Below are 18,350 nucleotides of genomic sequence, written 5' to 3'. Positions count from 1 at the left end.
TTAGAGGGGCTGAGCTGTCAACCGATCACCACCTGGTGGTGAGCTGGATCCGCTGGCAGGGGAGGAAGCCGGTCAGACCTGGCAGGCCTGACCGGCAGGTTGTGAGGGTCTGCTGGGAACGTCTGGCGGATCCCTCTGTCGGTGGGGTCTTCAACTCCCACCTCCGGAAGAGCTTCAGCCAGATTCCGGGGGAGGCGGGGGACATGGAGTCAGAGTGGACTCTGTTCTCCTCCTCCATTGTCGATGCGGCTGCTCGTAGTTGTGGCCGTAAGGTCTCTGGTGCCTGTCGCGGCGGCAATCCCCGAACCCGGTGGTGGCGCCCGGAAGTAAGGGATGCCGTCAAGCTGAAGAAGGAGTCCTACCTGGCCTTGTTGGCTTGTGGGACTCCTGAGGCAGCTGAGAGGTACCGGCAGGCCAAGCGTGCTGCAGCTCGTGTGGTCACAGAGGCTAAAACTCGGGTCTGGGAGGAGTTCGGGGAAGAAGAAGAAGAAGAAGAAGATCTTTATTTATATAGCGCCTTTCACAGACATAGTCACAAAGCGCTTTACATGAGACAATTGTACATTCACTCCACACTCGGTGGTGGAAAGCTACGTTTGTAGCTTCAGTTTCCCCTGGGGGAGACTGTCAGAGGCGCTTTCGCGACTACACACGTCTGCGCCAACGGACCCTCTGACACCACCATACATTCACTCACACATCATTCATCCTGGCCTATTGTGCATGTTTTTAGTGGTAGGGGAAACCGGAGTGCCCGGAGGAAACCTACGCAGACACGGGGAGAACATGCAAACTCCACACAGAAAGGCCCCGTCCCTGGTGGGAATCGAACCCGGACCTTCTAGCTGTGAAGCGAGAGCACTAACCGCTGCGCTACCGTGCCGCCGGGGAGGCCATGGAGGAAGACTATCGGTCGGCCTCGAAGAGATTCTGGCAAACCATCCGGCGCCTCAGGAGGGGGAAGCAGTGCTTCACCAACACTGTTTACAGTGCGGGTGGGGGGCTGCTGACCTCGACTGGGGATGTCGTCGGGCGGTGGAAGGAGTACTTCGAGGACCTCCTCAATCCCGCCGTCACGTCTTCCAATGAGGAAGCAGAGGCTGGGGACTCGGAGGTGGGCTCGTCCATCACCGGGGCTGAAGTCACCGAGGTGGTGAGAAAGCTCCTCGGTGGCTCCGGGGGTGGATGAGATTCGCCCTGAGTACCTTAAGTCTCTGGATGTTGTAGGACTGTCTTGGCTGACACGTCTCTGCAACATCGCGTGGCGGTCGGGGACAGTGCCCCTGGATTGGCAGACCGGGGTGGTGGTCCCTCTCTTTAAGAAGGGGGATCGGAGGGTGTGTTCCAATTACAGAGGAATCACCCTCCTTAGCCTCCCCGGTAAGGTCTACTCCAGGGTGCTGGAGAGGAGGATCCGGCCGATAGTTGAACCTCGGATCCAGGAGGAACAATGTGGTTTTCGTCCTGGTCGTGGCACACTGGACCAACTCTATACCCTCCATCGGGTGCTCGAGGGTTCGTGGGAGTTCGCCCAACCAGTCCACATGTGTTTTGTGGATCTGGAGAAAGCGTTCGACCGCGTCCCTCGTGGTGCCCTGTGGGGGGTGCTCCGGGAGTATGGGGTCCGGGGCCCTCGTGGTGCCCTGTGGGGGGTGCTCCGGGAGTATGGGGTCCGGGGCCCGTTCGACCGCGTCCCTCGTGGTGCCCTGTGGGGGGTGCTCCGGGAGTATGGGGTCCGGGGCCCGTTCGACCGCGTCCCTCGTGGTGCCCTGTGGGGGGTGCTCTGGGAGTATGGGGTCCGGGGCCCTCGTGGTGCCCTGTGGGGGGTGCTCCGGGAGTATGGGGTCCGGGGCCCTCGTGGTGCCCTGTGGGGGGTGCTCCGGGAGTATGGGGTCCGGGGCCCTCGTGGTGCCCTGTGGGGGGTGCTCCGGGAGTATGGGGTCCGGGGCCCTCTGCTAAGGGCTGTCCGTTCCCTGTATGAGCAGCAGGAGCTTGGTTCATTGCCGGCGGTAAGTCAGACCTGTTCCTGGTGCGGTTCTGGTTCTGTTCATTACTTTTATGGACAGAATTTCTAGGCGCTGCCAGGGGCCGGAGGGTGTCCGGTTTGGGAGCCTCAGGATCTCATCTCTGCTGTTTGCGGATGATGTTGTTCTGATGGCTTCAACGAACCAGGACCTCCAGTGCGCTCTGGGGCGGTTTGCAGCCGAGTGTGTAGCGGCCGGGATGAGGATCAGCACCTCCAAATCCGAGGCCATGGTTCTCCTTCCCCTCTACAGGTCGGTGGGGAGTCCTTACCTCAAGTGGAGGAGTTCAAGTATCTCGGGGTCTTGTTCTCAGTGAGGGACGGATGGAGCGTGAGATCGATAGACGGATCGGGGCGGCGTCAGCAGTGATGCGGTCGCTGTATCGGTCTGTCGTGGTGAAGAGGGAGCTGAGTCGGGGCAAAGCTCTCGATTTACCGATCGATCTACGTTCCCGCCCTCACCTATGGTCATGAGATTTGGGTCATGACCGAAAGGACAAGATCGCGAATACAAGCGGCCGAAATGAGTTTCCTTCGCAGGGTGGCTGGGCGCACCCTCCGAGATCGGGTGAGGAGCTCAGTTACCCGGGAGGAGCTCGGAGTAGAGTCGCTGCTCCTTCACGTCGAAAGGAGCAGCTGAGGTGGCTCGGGCATCTGTTCCGGATGCCTCCTGGTCGCCTCCCGCGGGAGGTGTTCCAGGCATGTCCTAGTGGGACAAGGCCTCGTGGACCCAGGACACGGTGGTGGGACTATGTGTCCGAGCTGGCCTGGTGTCGCCTCGGGGTCAGAACAGCTGGAGGAGGTGTGTGTGGATCGGGAAGTTTGGGCATCTCTGCTGAGACTGCTGCCCCCGCGACCCGGCCCCGGATAAAGCGGAAGAAAATGGATGGATGGATGGATCTTTAAAGACACCCACATTTACGAAAGGGAAAAAGCAGCTGTCCGCATACGAGGTTGAACAGACAAGACAACTTGCAAGTGTTAGAATCCATGTAGAAAGAGTAATTGGCTTAGTTCGAAGGAAGTATCAAATTTTGCAAAGTCGGGCTATGCCTATTGAACACATGGCTGTAAAATCAGATGACCAGATGGCTTTAATTGATAAAATCGTATTAATATGTTGTGCATTGACTAACCTGTCAGAATCCCTTGTGCCTAGGGAGTAATTTGATATTGTAAATGTTTAAATGGTTACCCTCTAAAAGTAAGTTTCCGTATTTTTCATATTTTTTGTGCTGAAATGTTTCAGATGTAACCTATATTTTGATCAAAGTTAACTTGTATCAATTTAATTAGATTTAAAATGAATTGCATTTTGTGTGTCATTGTCCTTACTATTATGAGAAGGCAATTATTCTGTAAACTGTTTGATGTAGCTGTACATTTGTTTGAACTGCCCTGGTCCTGTTTTAACTTGAGGCATAGTCATTGTTGTTGCTGTATCCATTGTTTGTATTGATATATGAAATAAAACTGTTACAATGGTATATTTTCACAATTTATTTCATCAGAAGTGTTTAAATTCATGACAAATACGTGGCACAGAGGAGTAAGTTGATTTAAAATGAAGCAAAGGCAATAGGTTAACAGTTAAAATAGTGTAGGCTCAATATGAGCATTAAAACAATAAACAAGTAATGGCTGCCTGAATATGAAAACACAGGCGCACAACTGCATGACAGCCGGTGTTCTAAAGTTTTAAATTTGGACCGTTGGGAAGGAGATCGAATAACATTGGAACAGAAAAGAAAAAAATAATACTGAGAATACAAGCTCTATGGAATGCATATTCACTTGTGAAATTTTGTCCTAGAAGTTCAGGGAGAATGCAAACTTCAAAGTATTGTTGAACTCTCGAAACTACATTCCCCCAAAGATCATTATCTGGTAGTATTCGTTCTACATATACATCATGCTGAGTCCAAACAACAAAATCACAATAATCCACACTCATAATGTGGAGCTGAGCCTGGACTTGGTAAAAGTATGGATGTTTCCTGTCGAGTTTGACACCATCCCCATCCTTTACCAGACAAAACCCTGGTTCTCCTGCACACATCCGCAGACTGCAGCAATCTTGTTTGCTCTGGGGACACTGAAACAATATATAGGAAATGTTGTAATAAATGAATTTTCTATGTAAAATAAATTCTAGTTGGACTGCTAATGACAGCTTTATTCAGAAATGTAATCTGGAAATATGTTTACCTTTATCTCACAGATCCCAGATCCGTGGCAGTCACATGAGATGGCGCCATCGAGTGAGGCTCCCATGTATGGCCATTTTTTGTTGAGCCAGAGCCCGCTGTCCATACATGTAAATCGTTCGTGATTCAACTGCTGGAGTTTCTCATATTGTGTCCGGGCTTCCTTATCATATTTGCAGCCATATCTGAAATGTATAATCAAGTCTGAGTTAATACTTTGTGATTACTCACAGCCTTAGATTGCAACTTTACCCTTGTACATTAAATGAACATCAAATGGGCCTACCTAACCTGTCCATAACAAATACCTTATTGCTGCTGTAGAGAGCTTTTGTGTTTCTGGGTAGCATATGGACTTGATTAAACTCTTGGATGGTTGCAAAAGGCTACTCTGTATAACTTGTTTAAAGCTGGGGTACTTGAATCTTGTGTTACCAGGCAGAATTCAAATTGTAACTCCCGCCCCCCTACTCTGCGCAACTGCGCACCTCCCTGATAGTCCCTCCCAGTCTCCACCTCTTTGGTAGTGCACGATATCACGCACAAGAGCTGTACGTGCACACGTATACGTTGTTGACAGTCCGAAGTTGCATCTAAGGATCCCCACGTTCATATTTTGTTGCTGTAAATAAATGTCGTCGTCACAGGTACGTGTTTTATTTACTCTAATTATGAAATACTAATTTATGTTGGTAAGCTGTAATATCGCCATATATTATACAAAGATTTAACAAAAATCTAAATGCAAAAAAAAAAAAGCAGACAAGATCGTATGTGAAAACTTACAGATGTGTGCTAACTTTGCTAAGCTAATATTTTTCCAACTGAATCAAGCTCGTCTGTAACAATACGAGAATTGTGGAGTTTCTAAAACGATTGTCGTTGGTCTGTCATGAATAGGTTGACGAGATTTTCACTGATCAACCCTCTACAAGTAGAGGTCAGGGCAGAGGTGGCCTTGGACGAGGGGCTGGCCGAGGCGGAGGACGAACTGGCCGAGGCGCTGGACGTGGGGCTGGCCGAGGGCTTGGCCGAGGTGCTGGTCGAGGGGCTAGAGGCCGGGGAGCAACCACAGGTGTAGCCCGAGGACGAGACCAGGGACGCGGAGAAGATCGTGGGGGAGAGGATGGAGAGGAAGATCAACTGGGAGACGGTGACATGCAGCGAGTTGAACAACTACAGAACCGGAGGAGAGAAGTTGAAGAGGTAGCTTCCACATTTTTATCATCTGAATTGGTCATGTAATCGTAATATTTTTTGTAAGACGACAAAAGTAACGACCCAATTACTATTGCAGCATAAGCAGAGAAATTACTTGAGTAACATATAATGGGTCAATTTTATACAGCGTGTATAAAAAGCTGAATGTACAGTATCTTTTTACTACTGTAATCTGCCAAACCTAAAATAAGTAGTCTTTATATTTACAATCAATACTAGATTAGAGAAAAAATGTATGTAATGAAATGTAAAGTTTAAACTGTAATTCAATTATGCTTTTATGAAGATTTTACAAAATAATTGTCATGTTTGCAGGCCAGAATTCAATCCCTCAATTTGGAGCAGTCAGGATCTTCTCATGAGGCGTCTGCGCAGAGAGCCTGGACTCCTGTTTGACATTCTGGCTGAGGATAATCTAGCAGTTGTTCCCCATGCACCTCAACTGCCTCACTGGTGTGTCTGTGGAAGATGCAGGGAGATGCCAACAGACATTGAAAATAAGTGCTGCAATCAAGAGCCCCAGCACTGTATCTCACAGCTACCTCACATGGAAGCCTACATCATTGAAGAAGGCGGCCTTCGGTTAGCTCGGAGGCTTTGGAATGACATCAGAGCACGTCCAGGAGAGGATAACAAACAGTACAGATTTGCAGCCTATCGACAGTATTGTGCTTGGCAATTTGGAGCACTGGGGCAATTGAACCGACGCGTTATACCCAGCTGTGCTGTGTGGCGCATTAGAGATACATTTCCTGACCCACACCATCAGTATGTGGGTTTCAGACCACGTAGACTGTGATTGTTTTAAAATGTCTCGATTCACTTTTGCCATCATTCCTAATTTGATTATTTAGCTCAATTGTTCAAACATTTTAAATAAAAAAATACAACCAAGAATGTTTACAGTACTTTATTAGAGTTAAAATATGCATATATTTTAAACACAGGTGCTATTCTTGAAGAAATCCGCCACTTCACTTTTGCATTGCTTGCCCTAAAGAGAAAAGAAAAAGTATTAGCAAACCAGCCGAAGTAGGCAATTCATTACCTTTACATTTACTACATTTTGAAGTGCCTGTACTTTTGGGAGTAGTTTTATCACAGTACATTTTCACTTGTGCAGTATGTTGGGGGTAATGCATTATGAAAGTAACAAGTTACAAAAATATATTCCTATGGTACTGAAAAAGTAATATAACATTACTTTCACAAAAAAATTGAATGTATTACATTTGTAAAGGTGTATTCACTAATGTAGAATATATAACACTGCACTTGTGTGTGTACTATTATTTTGAAGTAACGTTACCCTTACTGAAGTGTGTAGAGTACCCAACATACTTAAAGAAGTATTGACTACAACTCCAAACAAGCTACTCCAACTGACATTTTTTAAATTTACTCCCAAATAAAGACTTGAAAGCAACATCACTCCGGTTATTTCTAATATATCCTCATTCAACATATGCAAACCAAGGCCACGGCTGAGTTGAGTTTGTAACAACTCCTCGTTGGTTGGACGTGGAACTCCGGGGAGAAGTCCTAACCGCCGTGGGTCATCTGGTCTCAGTCTCCTCTTTGCTGACATGCCTTTCCCTGAAGAAACCCGACACAACAGGATGGCCCTCTGTAGATCTGGGATGTACCCATAATCCTTTTCCACTTTCACAGGGTACATACTCCACCGTCGTGACTTCTTGTTAAAAAGAAACTTGTACCTATTTTGATGACACAGTTACATACAACGTTATTAGTGAAGATTAATGGGTAGACATTTTAAAGTAAACAAAGTAAAGTTAAACTTACTCCAATGAGCCGTCAGCATTTCTTTTGAGTGGTCTGTGAACATGATGATTATAATCCAAACCAGCCAGGTGTGTCCGTGCTCTGTAGACTGGCCAAACAAAGTAGAATCTTTTTCCAGCATACATAAGAATGTGATTGTGAAAAGATTCCAGCTCAGCAGTGGATCTAGAAACAAAAACACAGCATTATTTTTATGTTCACACTTCAGTGTCTGCAATATAATGTAAATATATATATATATATATATATATATATAGATATATTATTATTATCATTGTGATAGAGAACAGAGCACAAAACCACGATACGTTGACATGGAAACACATACCTAAAACAGAGGAACTTCTCAACCTCTTTCAGCCGCCTCACTTTCAGAACGATGTCAATCAGTGCTTCATGTGCCACTGATCCTTTGCTAATCCAAACTTTGTCTCGTTCTTCTAACAACGGACCATGATGACATGCTCCAAAAACCCATTCATGTTCTCCAGTGACATGGTGAAGAACACCTGTCCACATTTCCTACAGAAACAGAACCATGTAATACAGTAAAAGTAATACAACATAGCAGTCAGTACAAATTTTCAATAATAATCATAATAATCATAATAATAACAATAATAAAACAGCAGACTTACAAAGAACTCATCATATGTTGCAGCAGTCTTCGCGCAAAACCAGAAGTGGTTACATATGTCCTTTGACCATGCAAAAAGAATTGCGCATCCTTTTCTTTGCGCTGCCTATGCACAGATAATACAAATTATGGACCATTTGCAATGACAAACGTTTCACTTAAAAATAAATACAGTAACAGTAGCACAGTAATCTTTATTACCTGGTGGATCTTCTTTCCCAAGTTTTTCGATCCATGCCACATGTCGAGCGTATGACGAACTCCAGACTCTTTGTACTTTCCTTTTTCTGCACAAAACAACAAAAACTATATACACTGACTGAAAAGAATGGACAAATAACTAAGGAGCATGCCCCTAAAGTGGAATATACTAAAAGATTTTTGCAATAATGTATACTTACTAAATAATACTGATTCTGTGGATGTGCATCTGTGGCTGATGTGTGGCGGACCCTGCGTTGTGTAGTTTTACTAAAGGACTCGCGGGACTCAGGACACATTTGGGGGAAGCGGCCGCTTCAACCCCGTTTATTTCTGACAAAATTTAAAAGAAAATGGCGTTAGCCCCGACGATAGCCCCAGCCCAGAGAACAATCTCTTCCACAAAAGACTCAAGAAAAGGGCTGTATATATCTCAACATACCTGACAAAATTTAAAAGAAAATGGCGTTAGCCCCGACGACAGCCCCAGCCCACAGAACAATCTACGAAATACAAAAGAAAAGACATCCACAGAATAAACAACTAATATGAACAGAAATGACAATAAAACAATATGATAACTTAAAAGACACATGGAATTCACAACAAAATGAAACATAAGGGGCAGATGGCCCGAGATCCTACCTCTTCCACAAAAGACTCAAGAAAAGGGAAGACGGAACGGGAGGAGCCCCCATATATAGGACTGGCCTGGGACAGGACGTGACACACGGGGCAACAACCAAAATAAAATACACTTGCCAAAACAAGACAGACAACCCACAGACACTGCCAGGTATGACCAACGAACAAACCAACAAGAACTACGCCCAGCGCCAATTCTCCAGGATATACCATGAACCATAACCCTGTTACACATCAGTACACACTTCTTTCAGATTCTTTAAATCTTTGAGCAGGGAATCAAGTGAGACAATGAAGGCCTCTTTCTCCATTATTACACTGTTGCGTCCTCTTTTTCTTTTCTCCTCTGTGTGCATGTAGATTATTTCTTTGCTGTCATTCTCCATGACCGTGTATGTGCAGTATGCAGCAGAAAAGCCAGGGCTGTCCATCCGGCCATCTCCTTTTAGAAACACAAAGACAAAGTTGAAATGTAAGCAGTTATAATGTATTATTTAAAATAAAGTAAACATTTAAATCAGAGGTCAAACTTACCAAGCACAACTAAATCTGGTTTGTTTTGTAGACGGGATATAATAACCTTCCGCTTCTCCTCCCAGAAGTCCTCTATGGTGTCCACACAGTATGTGTCTTGGATTTTGAAGAATGTGTTCTTCCCCACCATACCAATGTTCATAAACTTGAACAACAAAGCCACCTTCCCATAGTTATTTCCAGATAAAAGTATGTTTGTGGCCAACATAAAATCGCCTATTTGCAAGCCATACTTTAAAGTTGGCTGAGAGTGCCAGCGCCAAACAACATGGCCAAAGGGACAAATCTGTAATAAAAATAAAAAAAACATTTGAATATCATTTTAACTTTATACCAAATGAGATCTGTAATGGAAAATATTTTGGATGTCTGAAAGTTTTGTTTCACAACCATCTTTCACCAAAGAAAAAAAAAAAAAGAGTGGTGCGCACTGAATGGGTGCTGCTGCCGGATGCTCTCTCATCGAATGCAATTTCTCCATCTGTGAGATCAATAAAGTACCATCTTATCTTATTATATGTGTATAATTTTCATTATTCATTCCCAAAGATCATCTTCCTGTAATCAGTCTTCGAAAGCAATACAGATGCACCTTCATGTAAAAACCCTTTGTAGTGTTGAGAGGGTCTACCTGACATCCTGACGATGTCTCCAACAACAGAGAGACATGTAATGTATCTGTCTCCAACATCCTTTGTAATAGTAATAGCCCTGCATTGATCAAGGTCACCCCATGCAAAGCCACTGGAATGTGTGAAAAGCTGCCAGACTAATGTTCATTAGCACCTGAGTGGCTGGAAGAAGCTTTTGTTCTCCTGACTAAAAACACACACACACACACACACACACACACACACACACACACACACACACACACACACACACACACACACACACACACACACACACACACACACACACACACACACACACACACCTTTCCTATGTAGATTCCACACCATGTAAAATGTGTAGCAGATCTTTGAGTGATTTGTAAATGACCAAAACGAAATAGAAATGATTGATTTAAACTAGGATTTTCTGTGATTCTGGATGATTCTGGATCTTTCACCCCTCAGTGGTGTCCACCAAAAGGAGCATTTTTTCCATAACAGACCTTCTATAATTTAAATGCATTGACAATATCATAATGTACTCACCCACTCAATAATTGCAGCAGTGGCTCTGGATTTTACAGTCGCCCGAAATGGTCCAGGTGACTGGCACTCAGAGCTGTATTTATCCCTAGACTTGCACTTCGAGATAGGCAGGACCAGGCTTTCAGCCAGCTCTTTCAGACAATGATGGTATGCAATGGAAGCAGGTTCTCCTATAAACTCAAGTCCACGTTGATCTGGAAGCTTTCCTGATCTCTCCTCCTCCTCCTCCTCCTCTTCCTCCTCGAGATCGATCCCCGATGCGCCATGGACAGTGTCCTCCATGGCAATTTCTTCATATTGCCTCATGTCTATTTTGTTGGCCAAGGCACCACCACTTCTGTGATAATGAATAAGAAAAATACAAAAAAATTAATGTTATGTTTTATTGGTTTTGATTTACCTTTAGTAAGCACTGTTTACGTACCGAACACAAATTGGTGGCACATAGTCACCATCACTGTCACTATCACCATCACTCTCTTGAACCTCAAAGGGCTTGGGATCATCTAACCAGTCAATGCTAAAATAAAGGAATACAACATTTAAATGAATAAACGAATGACCAAATTGCATATAGTTTTCTTCAAAATACTTACGTCGCATCCCTGATGTCATTAAACGCCTCATAATCAATTGCACTAGCATTTAAGTCCAGCGATGTCATACTACATACAAAGAGTGTCAGATATGTGCCAGTGATAACAGACATTACATGTGTTCAAAAAGAGTAAAAAGCCTTGCAAGCCTTGCAACCTTGCATCCAGCTGCTGTATGGATGCCTCGTCAACTGGACTCCTTTCAAGGTCTCCAACACCAGCCATAGCAAAGTCATCCACACTGAAAACATTAAGCATGCTTTAAAACACAGAGAATAACGAACATTGTGGAAGATGTGCCCTATTTGACTCACTGTTCTGATTGTGATCCAGATGAAATACTGGATGCTGATGGAAGTGGCAAATCAGCAGTCATGCCATGCTTCATAGGTGTGGATGTCACTTTAATATTCTCATAGCTGCAACAACAACAAAAACATTGCTGCTTAGATAAGTAAGAATTCACAAACATCTCATAAGCATGACAATGGGCTTTAACCTGTTAAACCCCACCTGGACCGAGCACATTTTCTCCAGTTTTGCATTACGCAAATCTCAAAGCGAAAATGTGATGAAAAAACACGACAGAAAAGTAATGAAAGAAGTGATGCAAAAGCCACACAAAAAGTGAAAAACAAAACGTGACAGAAGAGGCACAACAGAAGGAACAAAAGCGTGCCCGAAAAGCAACAACAACACAACAAAAACAGAGAGAAACGACAGTCGAGAGCAACAAAAACATGACGAAAACACGTAACAAACAAACGAAAACACGACAAAAAATATGTGCTTGGTTTAGGTGGGGGGTAAGAGGTTTTAATCCTTGGACATGAACCCGTTTTCAGCATATAATGGCGAAGTTCTCAGACGGTGACTAGCTAGCTTCTTTATCAACCATTAGCATGTCCATTGTAATACCTACTATTCCAAACAGAACATTTAATTTCATAATCTTTATAACTCATTAAACACCATTACGGGTCAAAACCTCAGAACAAATAACGCTGCAAACGTCGAGGTGAAACTGACTGAGGAACATACTTCACCTAGGTTTTTATAGCTACGAACAAAGCTTGTCAACAGTTACGCTAGCGACTCGCACATACACCATTTGGTTAATAAATATTTCATTTCACTTTTACATCCCATAAATATAGCATATTATACAAGTTGCGTGCAGTTTATGTATTGGACGACATTACTGGCACTGCTGTAGCGTGACTTTCGTCCTACACCACATATGTCTCCGCTTTCAATACACGGAACAGCAATCGTGTGACTATCGGTAACACGCGTCTCAACGCTAAAGCAAACACACACAATATAGGAAAATGGAACATTAGATTACCTGTCTAGAAGGAAAACAGCCACTTGTGCGTCCAAAGTCAGTCCAAGGCTCGCCCGCAACGCCCTCCATCTGGAATACGCCGGACCGATGTTTATTCGAGTTTTGGCTCTTCTTTGGTTTTTTAGACGTACAGCGTCTTTCTTTTCTTCTTCTGATTTCCTCTTTTGGGTTTTTTAGCAGTATATGCAGTAGCAGCGAGCGCAGGTATAGCGATCTTCCCAGGTGGATGTTCGGCAGCCATGATGCTTTACTAACAAGTTCGCACCGTGCACGCGCTTCACTATGTATCGCGTCAGCCAATGAGGAGGCTCCTTCGTGGGCTCTGCTCACCCCTCCTTTCTCTAAAGCCTCTGATTGGAGCTGGTGGGGTGGACCGCCAGGAAGAGAAATGATTTTGTCTTCCTGGGTTTTATCAACTAAAATACTTAATTATAAGGCACAGAAAGCACGCAGACGTACGATTTTTTCTGAAATGACTACTTTTACGATATACTGCATGAGGCTAATAGGATTTTCTTTTTTTATTAAAGAAAATAACTTAGGTACCCCAGCTTTAAGTTTTGAAGCTGTGATCCTTCCTGCTCTTTGCCTGAACCAGATGGTGGATGAGCTTTGGGTTCTGGTCTCCTCCTCTACTGCTTGAATCTGTGATTGACTAAGTTCCTCAAAGCAGAAGTTACTGCATGCTGTCTGTAGGTCTGCAGGAGATAGCTGTACTGTCTCTGATGTCCGGTACGCAAGGAGTGTTTTGGGTAACAGGGACACAGACTTAGGAATAAAGTCCCTGTGATATGGTGACCTGGACATCAAGGTTGCACTTTGTGGAACGTTTTTTTGTAACGCCTCAAATAACTGCTGGTACATTTCTGAACCTTTCTGCACCTTGGGACATGGTTGTGCTGTGGTACTTGAATAAGTCTTTTGATCACCTGCCGAGGTGGCCAGAAAACACAAAAATGTTACACAAAGTCAAAATCTTAAGCACGAGTGATCACGAGAATTTCCCTCTTTAGCCTATTCAGGAAATAAAGTGATCTATCGATATTTAACCCAGGCTCACCTGCCCTCTTTGCTATAGCCTCATCTAGTTTATGCTTTTTAGATCTTGCAGATGAAAAATCTATCTTTGCCACAGGTGCAGCAGGTATCTGAAATTATGGCAAGCATTAAGCAAGCACAATTTTATGACGTCCCCTGAAAGCTACCATATCAAAAAAATGTTGGGCAGTCCTAAATACCTTTTTAGTATGAGATGGCATCAACCACTGGCACCTCTCCGTGGTGCATGAAGCACTTTCTTTCATTTTAATGCCAGCCTCAGTGGCAAAGAGAAGTGCTCCAACATGTGAGCAGGATTCTGACAATCTGAAAGATATTATAGGAAAATATTAACATAAAATGTTAACATATATAATAGAAAATAATTGCCATTACTATAGGTTTCTTACCCTGCCATACAGTCACAATGTGCAGTGACAACCTCCCCCCACTCTCTCTCGCCACAAACCATGTTTTTAATGTTTTTTCAGTTGACCTCTGAGAATGGTTGACCTGTGAGAAACAATAAGTGACCCCATAAAATCACAGTGTTGTCTGATATGACACATTACACTTGTCATGAATGAACAAACTATAAAATAAAACAAAACATGAGCATTAAAAGATGTTTACATGGAGATCACATGAATGCAATATACTGGCTTTTTGCCAGTATATTGCATTCATCACCATACTATGGTCACAATACATATGAACTCTCGCTCAATTTAGGATAAGTGGGAGCTCGAATCAAAACAAGCTTCCCGAGTTCAGCACCTGATTGCGGAGATCAGCTGATCTGATGATGTATATCGTCTAATGTGAACTTTTTGGTGTAACACTGCTGCTTTCTTGAGTTTACAGAAAGCTGTCGTCCTCTTCTTGTCGTAGTTATGATAACTGTAGTACGCTAACAAACCAACAAATCAACGTTTAGCTTTCGAGATGCTACTACCAAACTTAAACGGTTAGCTCAATTAAATGCTCATGCATGACATGAGGTGATAACAAAATCACTACTTTAAGTAAAAGTGGTGTGTTTTATAAAAATAACAAACGAAAACCAACTGGGGACAACGAACAGTTGTGACTCAAGACAAACAGTGCCATAGCGTTAGCTTCAAACACAGACATAGCATAACATAAAGCATTTTAGGCTACTCACCCTGCCAAAAACGAGCCGACAACCATCCAAAGCTCCTTTTGATCCCAAACCACTCACCCAACCGCAGACGAAGTCGTTGTATGCCTCCAAACTTTTATAGGCCTTCATCTGACTAGCAGTGTAGTAAGAAGTATGAAGGACTAGGTAGCTCGTTATGTCCATTGCAGACACAGGGGGTAAATCATTTAAATTATAAGACAAATCACTCTTCATCAGGTCATATGGATCATATCCAATGTAGGTTAATATTTTTTGGCGATATCGTGCCTGGGCCGGTCCGTTCAAAGCTTTAAAATATCCGCTGTCCTCCATCCTCCGCAGTTTTTAATGGCAGTTCAAAACTTCCGGACCCCCACGACGAAGCCACGCCCCCTAAAAGTCACGTGGTTGCAACCCAAGAATTATCCCTCATTATATTCCTCTGATAAAACATGACTTTTATTTCAGAGACTTCACTTTAATGTTTTTCTTCTCCACTGTTTCCAAAGCTCAAAATAATGAAGTTTCTCTTTTACACAAAGTTAAAATGGCGGACAGTCTGTTTCACCCGCGCACCTGGAATAATGTGCAGATGGAACACAAGTCAGAGGCTGTTGTCTTGTAAGGAGTAAACTCATATGTTTAAATGTTTCTTACTGTTTATATTATAACCGTTTCACACGTGTGATGTATGTGAGAAATGTAGTTAAAGCTTAATAATCTCTAAACTTTGAGTAAAACAACAACAGCCAGATCAATATAAGAGAAAGTATTTGCAGGGACTAAAGGCTAAAGGCCTATTCATACTCCACAAGACGCGAGAACTTTGTTCTCGCACCCAGAGCTGCGAGAACAAAATGACGTCATTTTCTTCTCGCAGCTCCTGTTCGGCAGGTCTTGCTGACACTTCGGCAGTAAAATACTTCGCTGAAGGATTACACGGACACGCACATGGCAACAAAGTCCTGGGGAGAAACACGCGGTCGTTTTGGGCGAGGACGAAGAAGAAATAGAAGAGCCTGGCGCTGCCTGCGTAAAAGAGGCGAGTGATAAAGAAAAGTGGTTCAGGCTCGTGGACAGAGGAAAACCAGGCTTGTAAACCTTAGACCCTTTTATCAAACACCGGGAAACGTCACCAACATGTTCAGTGAAGGTTCTTGGATGGACAACGCCTGTACTGAGCTACACAGACGTCAAACAACATGGTTTTACGAGTGACACGGAGGTAAGCTTTTAACGTTAACGTTTTCTAACGTAATAAACCAGCGGGAGATGTGGTTAAACATGAAGTCAGTCTTCAAAATGTTTGCAATACCGTGACTGATACATTTTATAATAGCTTGAACTCAAATGGCTTGTTTTATTTCTGTCATTCCTTGTTTGTTTTGGCTGCGGAAAAAGGGGGCGTGGCAGTTCGGCAGAAACACGTCTTGTGGAGTATGAAATGTCAGCGCCCAGACGAACTTTGTTCTCGTTCTTTTTGCCTCAAGAACAAGAACAAAGTTCTCGCCTCTTGTGGAGTATGAAGAGGCCTTAAACTGGACAGAACAAATGTAAATAAATATAAATATACTGACCTGATTCAGCTCCTTCTATCGTGACTCCCAACAGGAAAACAACAGCACAAATCTTCATGCTGCGAAATCCTTCAAACGTCTCAGAGAAATGAGAGACTCAGAGACAGAGTTCATATAAACGACGCTTTACTTTCACTTTACATTTGGAGTTTACGTCACTTCAGCCAATCAGAATTGAGGAGGGCGGAAACGTCACGTGTTTCTGGGCAGACGTGAAACAAACACGTTCTTTCAAAAGGGAAGTGACTAAACCAGGAGTAAACATGGTGCGATGACTCGTTATTATGACTCGTAATGACTTTGTAACACTGTGTAAATATAGTTTAGTTTATCTGTGAAACCTGTGAGTGAACTTTCCCCTCTGATTCCTGCTGATGAAGCTCGACATGAAGCGTAAATCCGTGTCAAAGCTCTGACAGCAGAAACATGGCTCTGTGGTTGAAATCAGTTTCTCTTTAAAGCGTCAGACTCAGAGACAAACTGAGACAAACTGAGACTCTGCTTTACTTTATCAGCATTTCTGTCCTAAAGAAAACATTACAGGAAGAGAAAACTGCATCGTCATCATCATCCATCAGTGTTTAATACATAAAGCCTTTACTTTTATCCCCACACGTCCACATAAACAACACAGAGCCAGAGAATTAAAGTAAAGTAATGCTGTTTTAGCTCAGATTCATCAGAACAATTTAAAACCGGTTCTTTCTGTGCATTTTTAATCACACAGACTCATTAAACTGTTATGGGTTTGGACAGGCCCGCCTTATCCAACGGGCTAGCAGGGGCTGGAGCCCAGGGGCCTACTATTGTCAAGGGCCTATCAGAATTCAAGAAAAAAGGAAAAAGAAAAGATGATTCGTCAATTTCCATGTCAATCACTTCACTTCACGCTGTGTACCTGGAGTAGGCCCGCCCTTCTTGGCCCAGAGGGCCTATCAGATATAATCGAATTCCACAATATTGTAATTTGTTTGTTTTACCTGTTAATCACATACTGCAGCGTCAACTGACCAATTGGCCAGAATTTGTCATAGCATCGCATAGAAAGACGTAACTTATGTAGGCCTAGGCTACGTAACGCATCTATTCACTTTCACACTTCTTGATGGCAACTCGTAGCGAGAGACAGAAATGTCAGGGAAGGAAAAGTTTGAAAGCGGTGCACAGAAAAGAAAGACGCAAAAGGAGAAGGAGAGTCGTGATAAAGAGCTGATGAGCCATATGCCGAAGCTAACGGGCTTTTTAAAATCAACACCCAGAGGTGGAACCAGCGCCGCGGACGCAGCACCTCCACAAGCCTCGGCGAACTGGCACCCGCAGCCGCTGCAGCCAGCGCCCCTGACACGGGAGGCGCAGGCCTCACAGCTGACAGCGAGAGCGAAGAGGAGACTGTTGGCTCTCAATCCGGTGAGGAGGAGCTGCTAGAGGAGGTGCCACTGCCTTCCCCGTATAGCCAACCCAGCCTTCAACCAGTAGCTATGCAGCTGCCATTTCACCGCTACGCCCAGACGAGTCGGGGGGAGAGCGCGGACCAGTTAGGAGCAGAGAAAAAAGGCGCCGCTGAAGCTCCTCCCGCAGCAGGAGGAGGAGAGGAAGAGGACTCGAACATTGTGGACCCTTTTAACTCAGACCCTGTTCGATGGCTGGGGAGCGCTCCTTTTCAAAGCTTTCATTGGTAAAATCTCGCCTGAGGTCAGGGATGCACCAAGAGAGACTTAGCCATCTTTCACTGATGTCACTTGAAAATGACATCGTTCGTGACTTGGACTTTACGGACATAATTAAAGACTTCTCAGCCAGAAAGTCAAGAAAAATACCTTTTTAAGATGTATAGCTATGCTCATTTTTATTATTTCTGCCATATTTTTGAAGCATGTTTGCAAGAGACAGTCTGTTTTAGTTGAGTTGTAGTTTGTTTTTTATTTGCATTAAAGATTGAGATTTTGATACACATTGCAAGATGTCATTTAACATTTATTTTTGACACATGTAGGAGTTGCAGGTTGGGTTTTTTATGGGATTTAGGGTTAGGGTTTGCGCTGAGGGGGGGCCTACAATTCTGTTCAAGCCCCGGGGCCTATGGGTAGGTTAAGGCGGGCCTGGGTTTGGAACATAGTGGCTCTAATAGTTTTAAAGGAAGCGTCTGCTGCAAATGTACTGTATTTGAGTTAAGTCTGTATTTACTATTATGCAGAATATTATTATTATTATTA

General features: G+C 43.9%; 1 long non-coding RNA gene across 1 annotated transcript; it reads right to left on the bottom strand.

Moving 5' to 3' along the window:
- Positions 1-13,643: 13,643 nt before the first annotated feature.
- On the bottom strand, positions 13,644-14,921 carry LOC306967547. Its single transcript, XR_013793198.1, has 3 exons — positions 14,582-14,921; positions 13,827-13,929; positions 13,644-13,743 (listed from the first exon to the last, which is right to left on the bottom strand). It is a non-coding gene; the product is annotated as an uncharacterized lncRNA (long non-coding RNA).
- Between the last annotated feature and the right edge of the window lie 3,429 nt (positions 14,922-18,350).

The sequence above is a fragment of the Gobius niger genome (assembly GCF_951799975.1).
Source record: "Gobius niger genome assembly, chromosome: 9".
Classification (NCBI taxonomy): Eukaryota; Metazoa; Chordata; class Actinopteri; order Gobiiformes; family Gobiidae; genus Gobius; species Gobius niger.
Note: the sequence above shows the minus strand (reverse complement) of the source record. Positions and strands in the feature narration are given on the sequence as shown.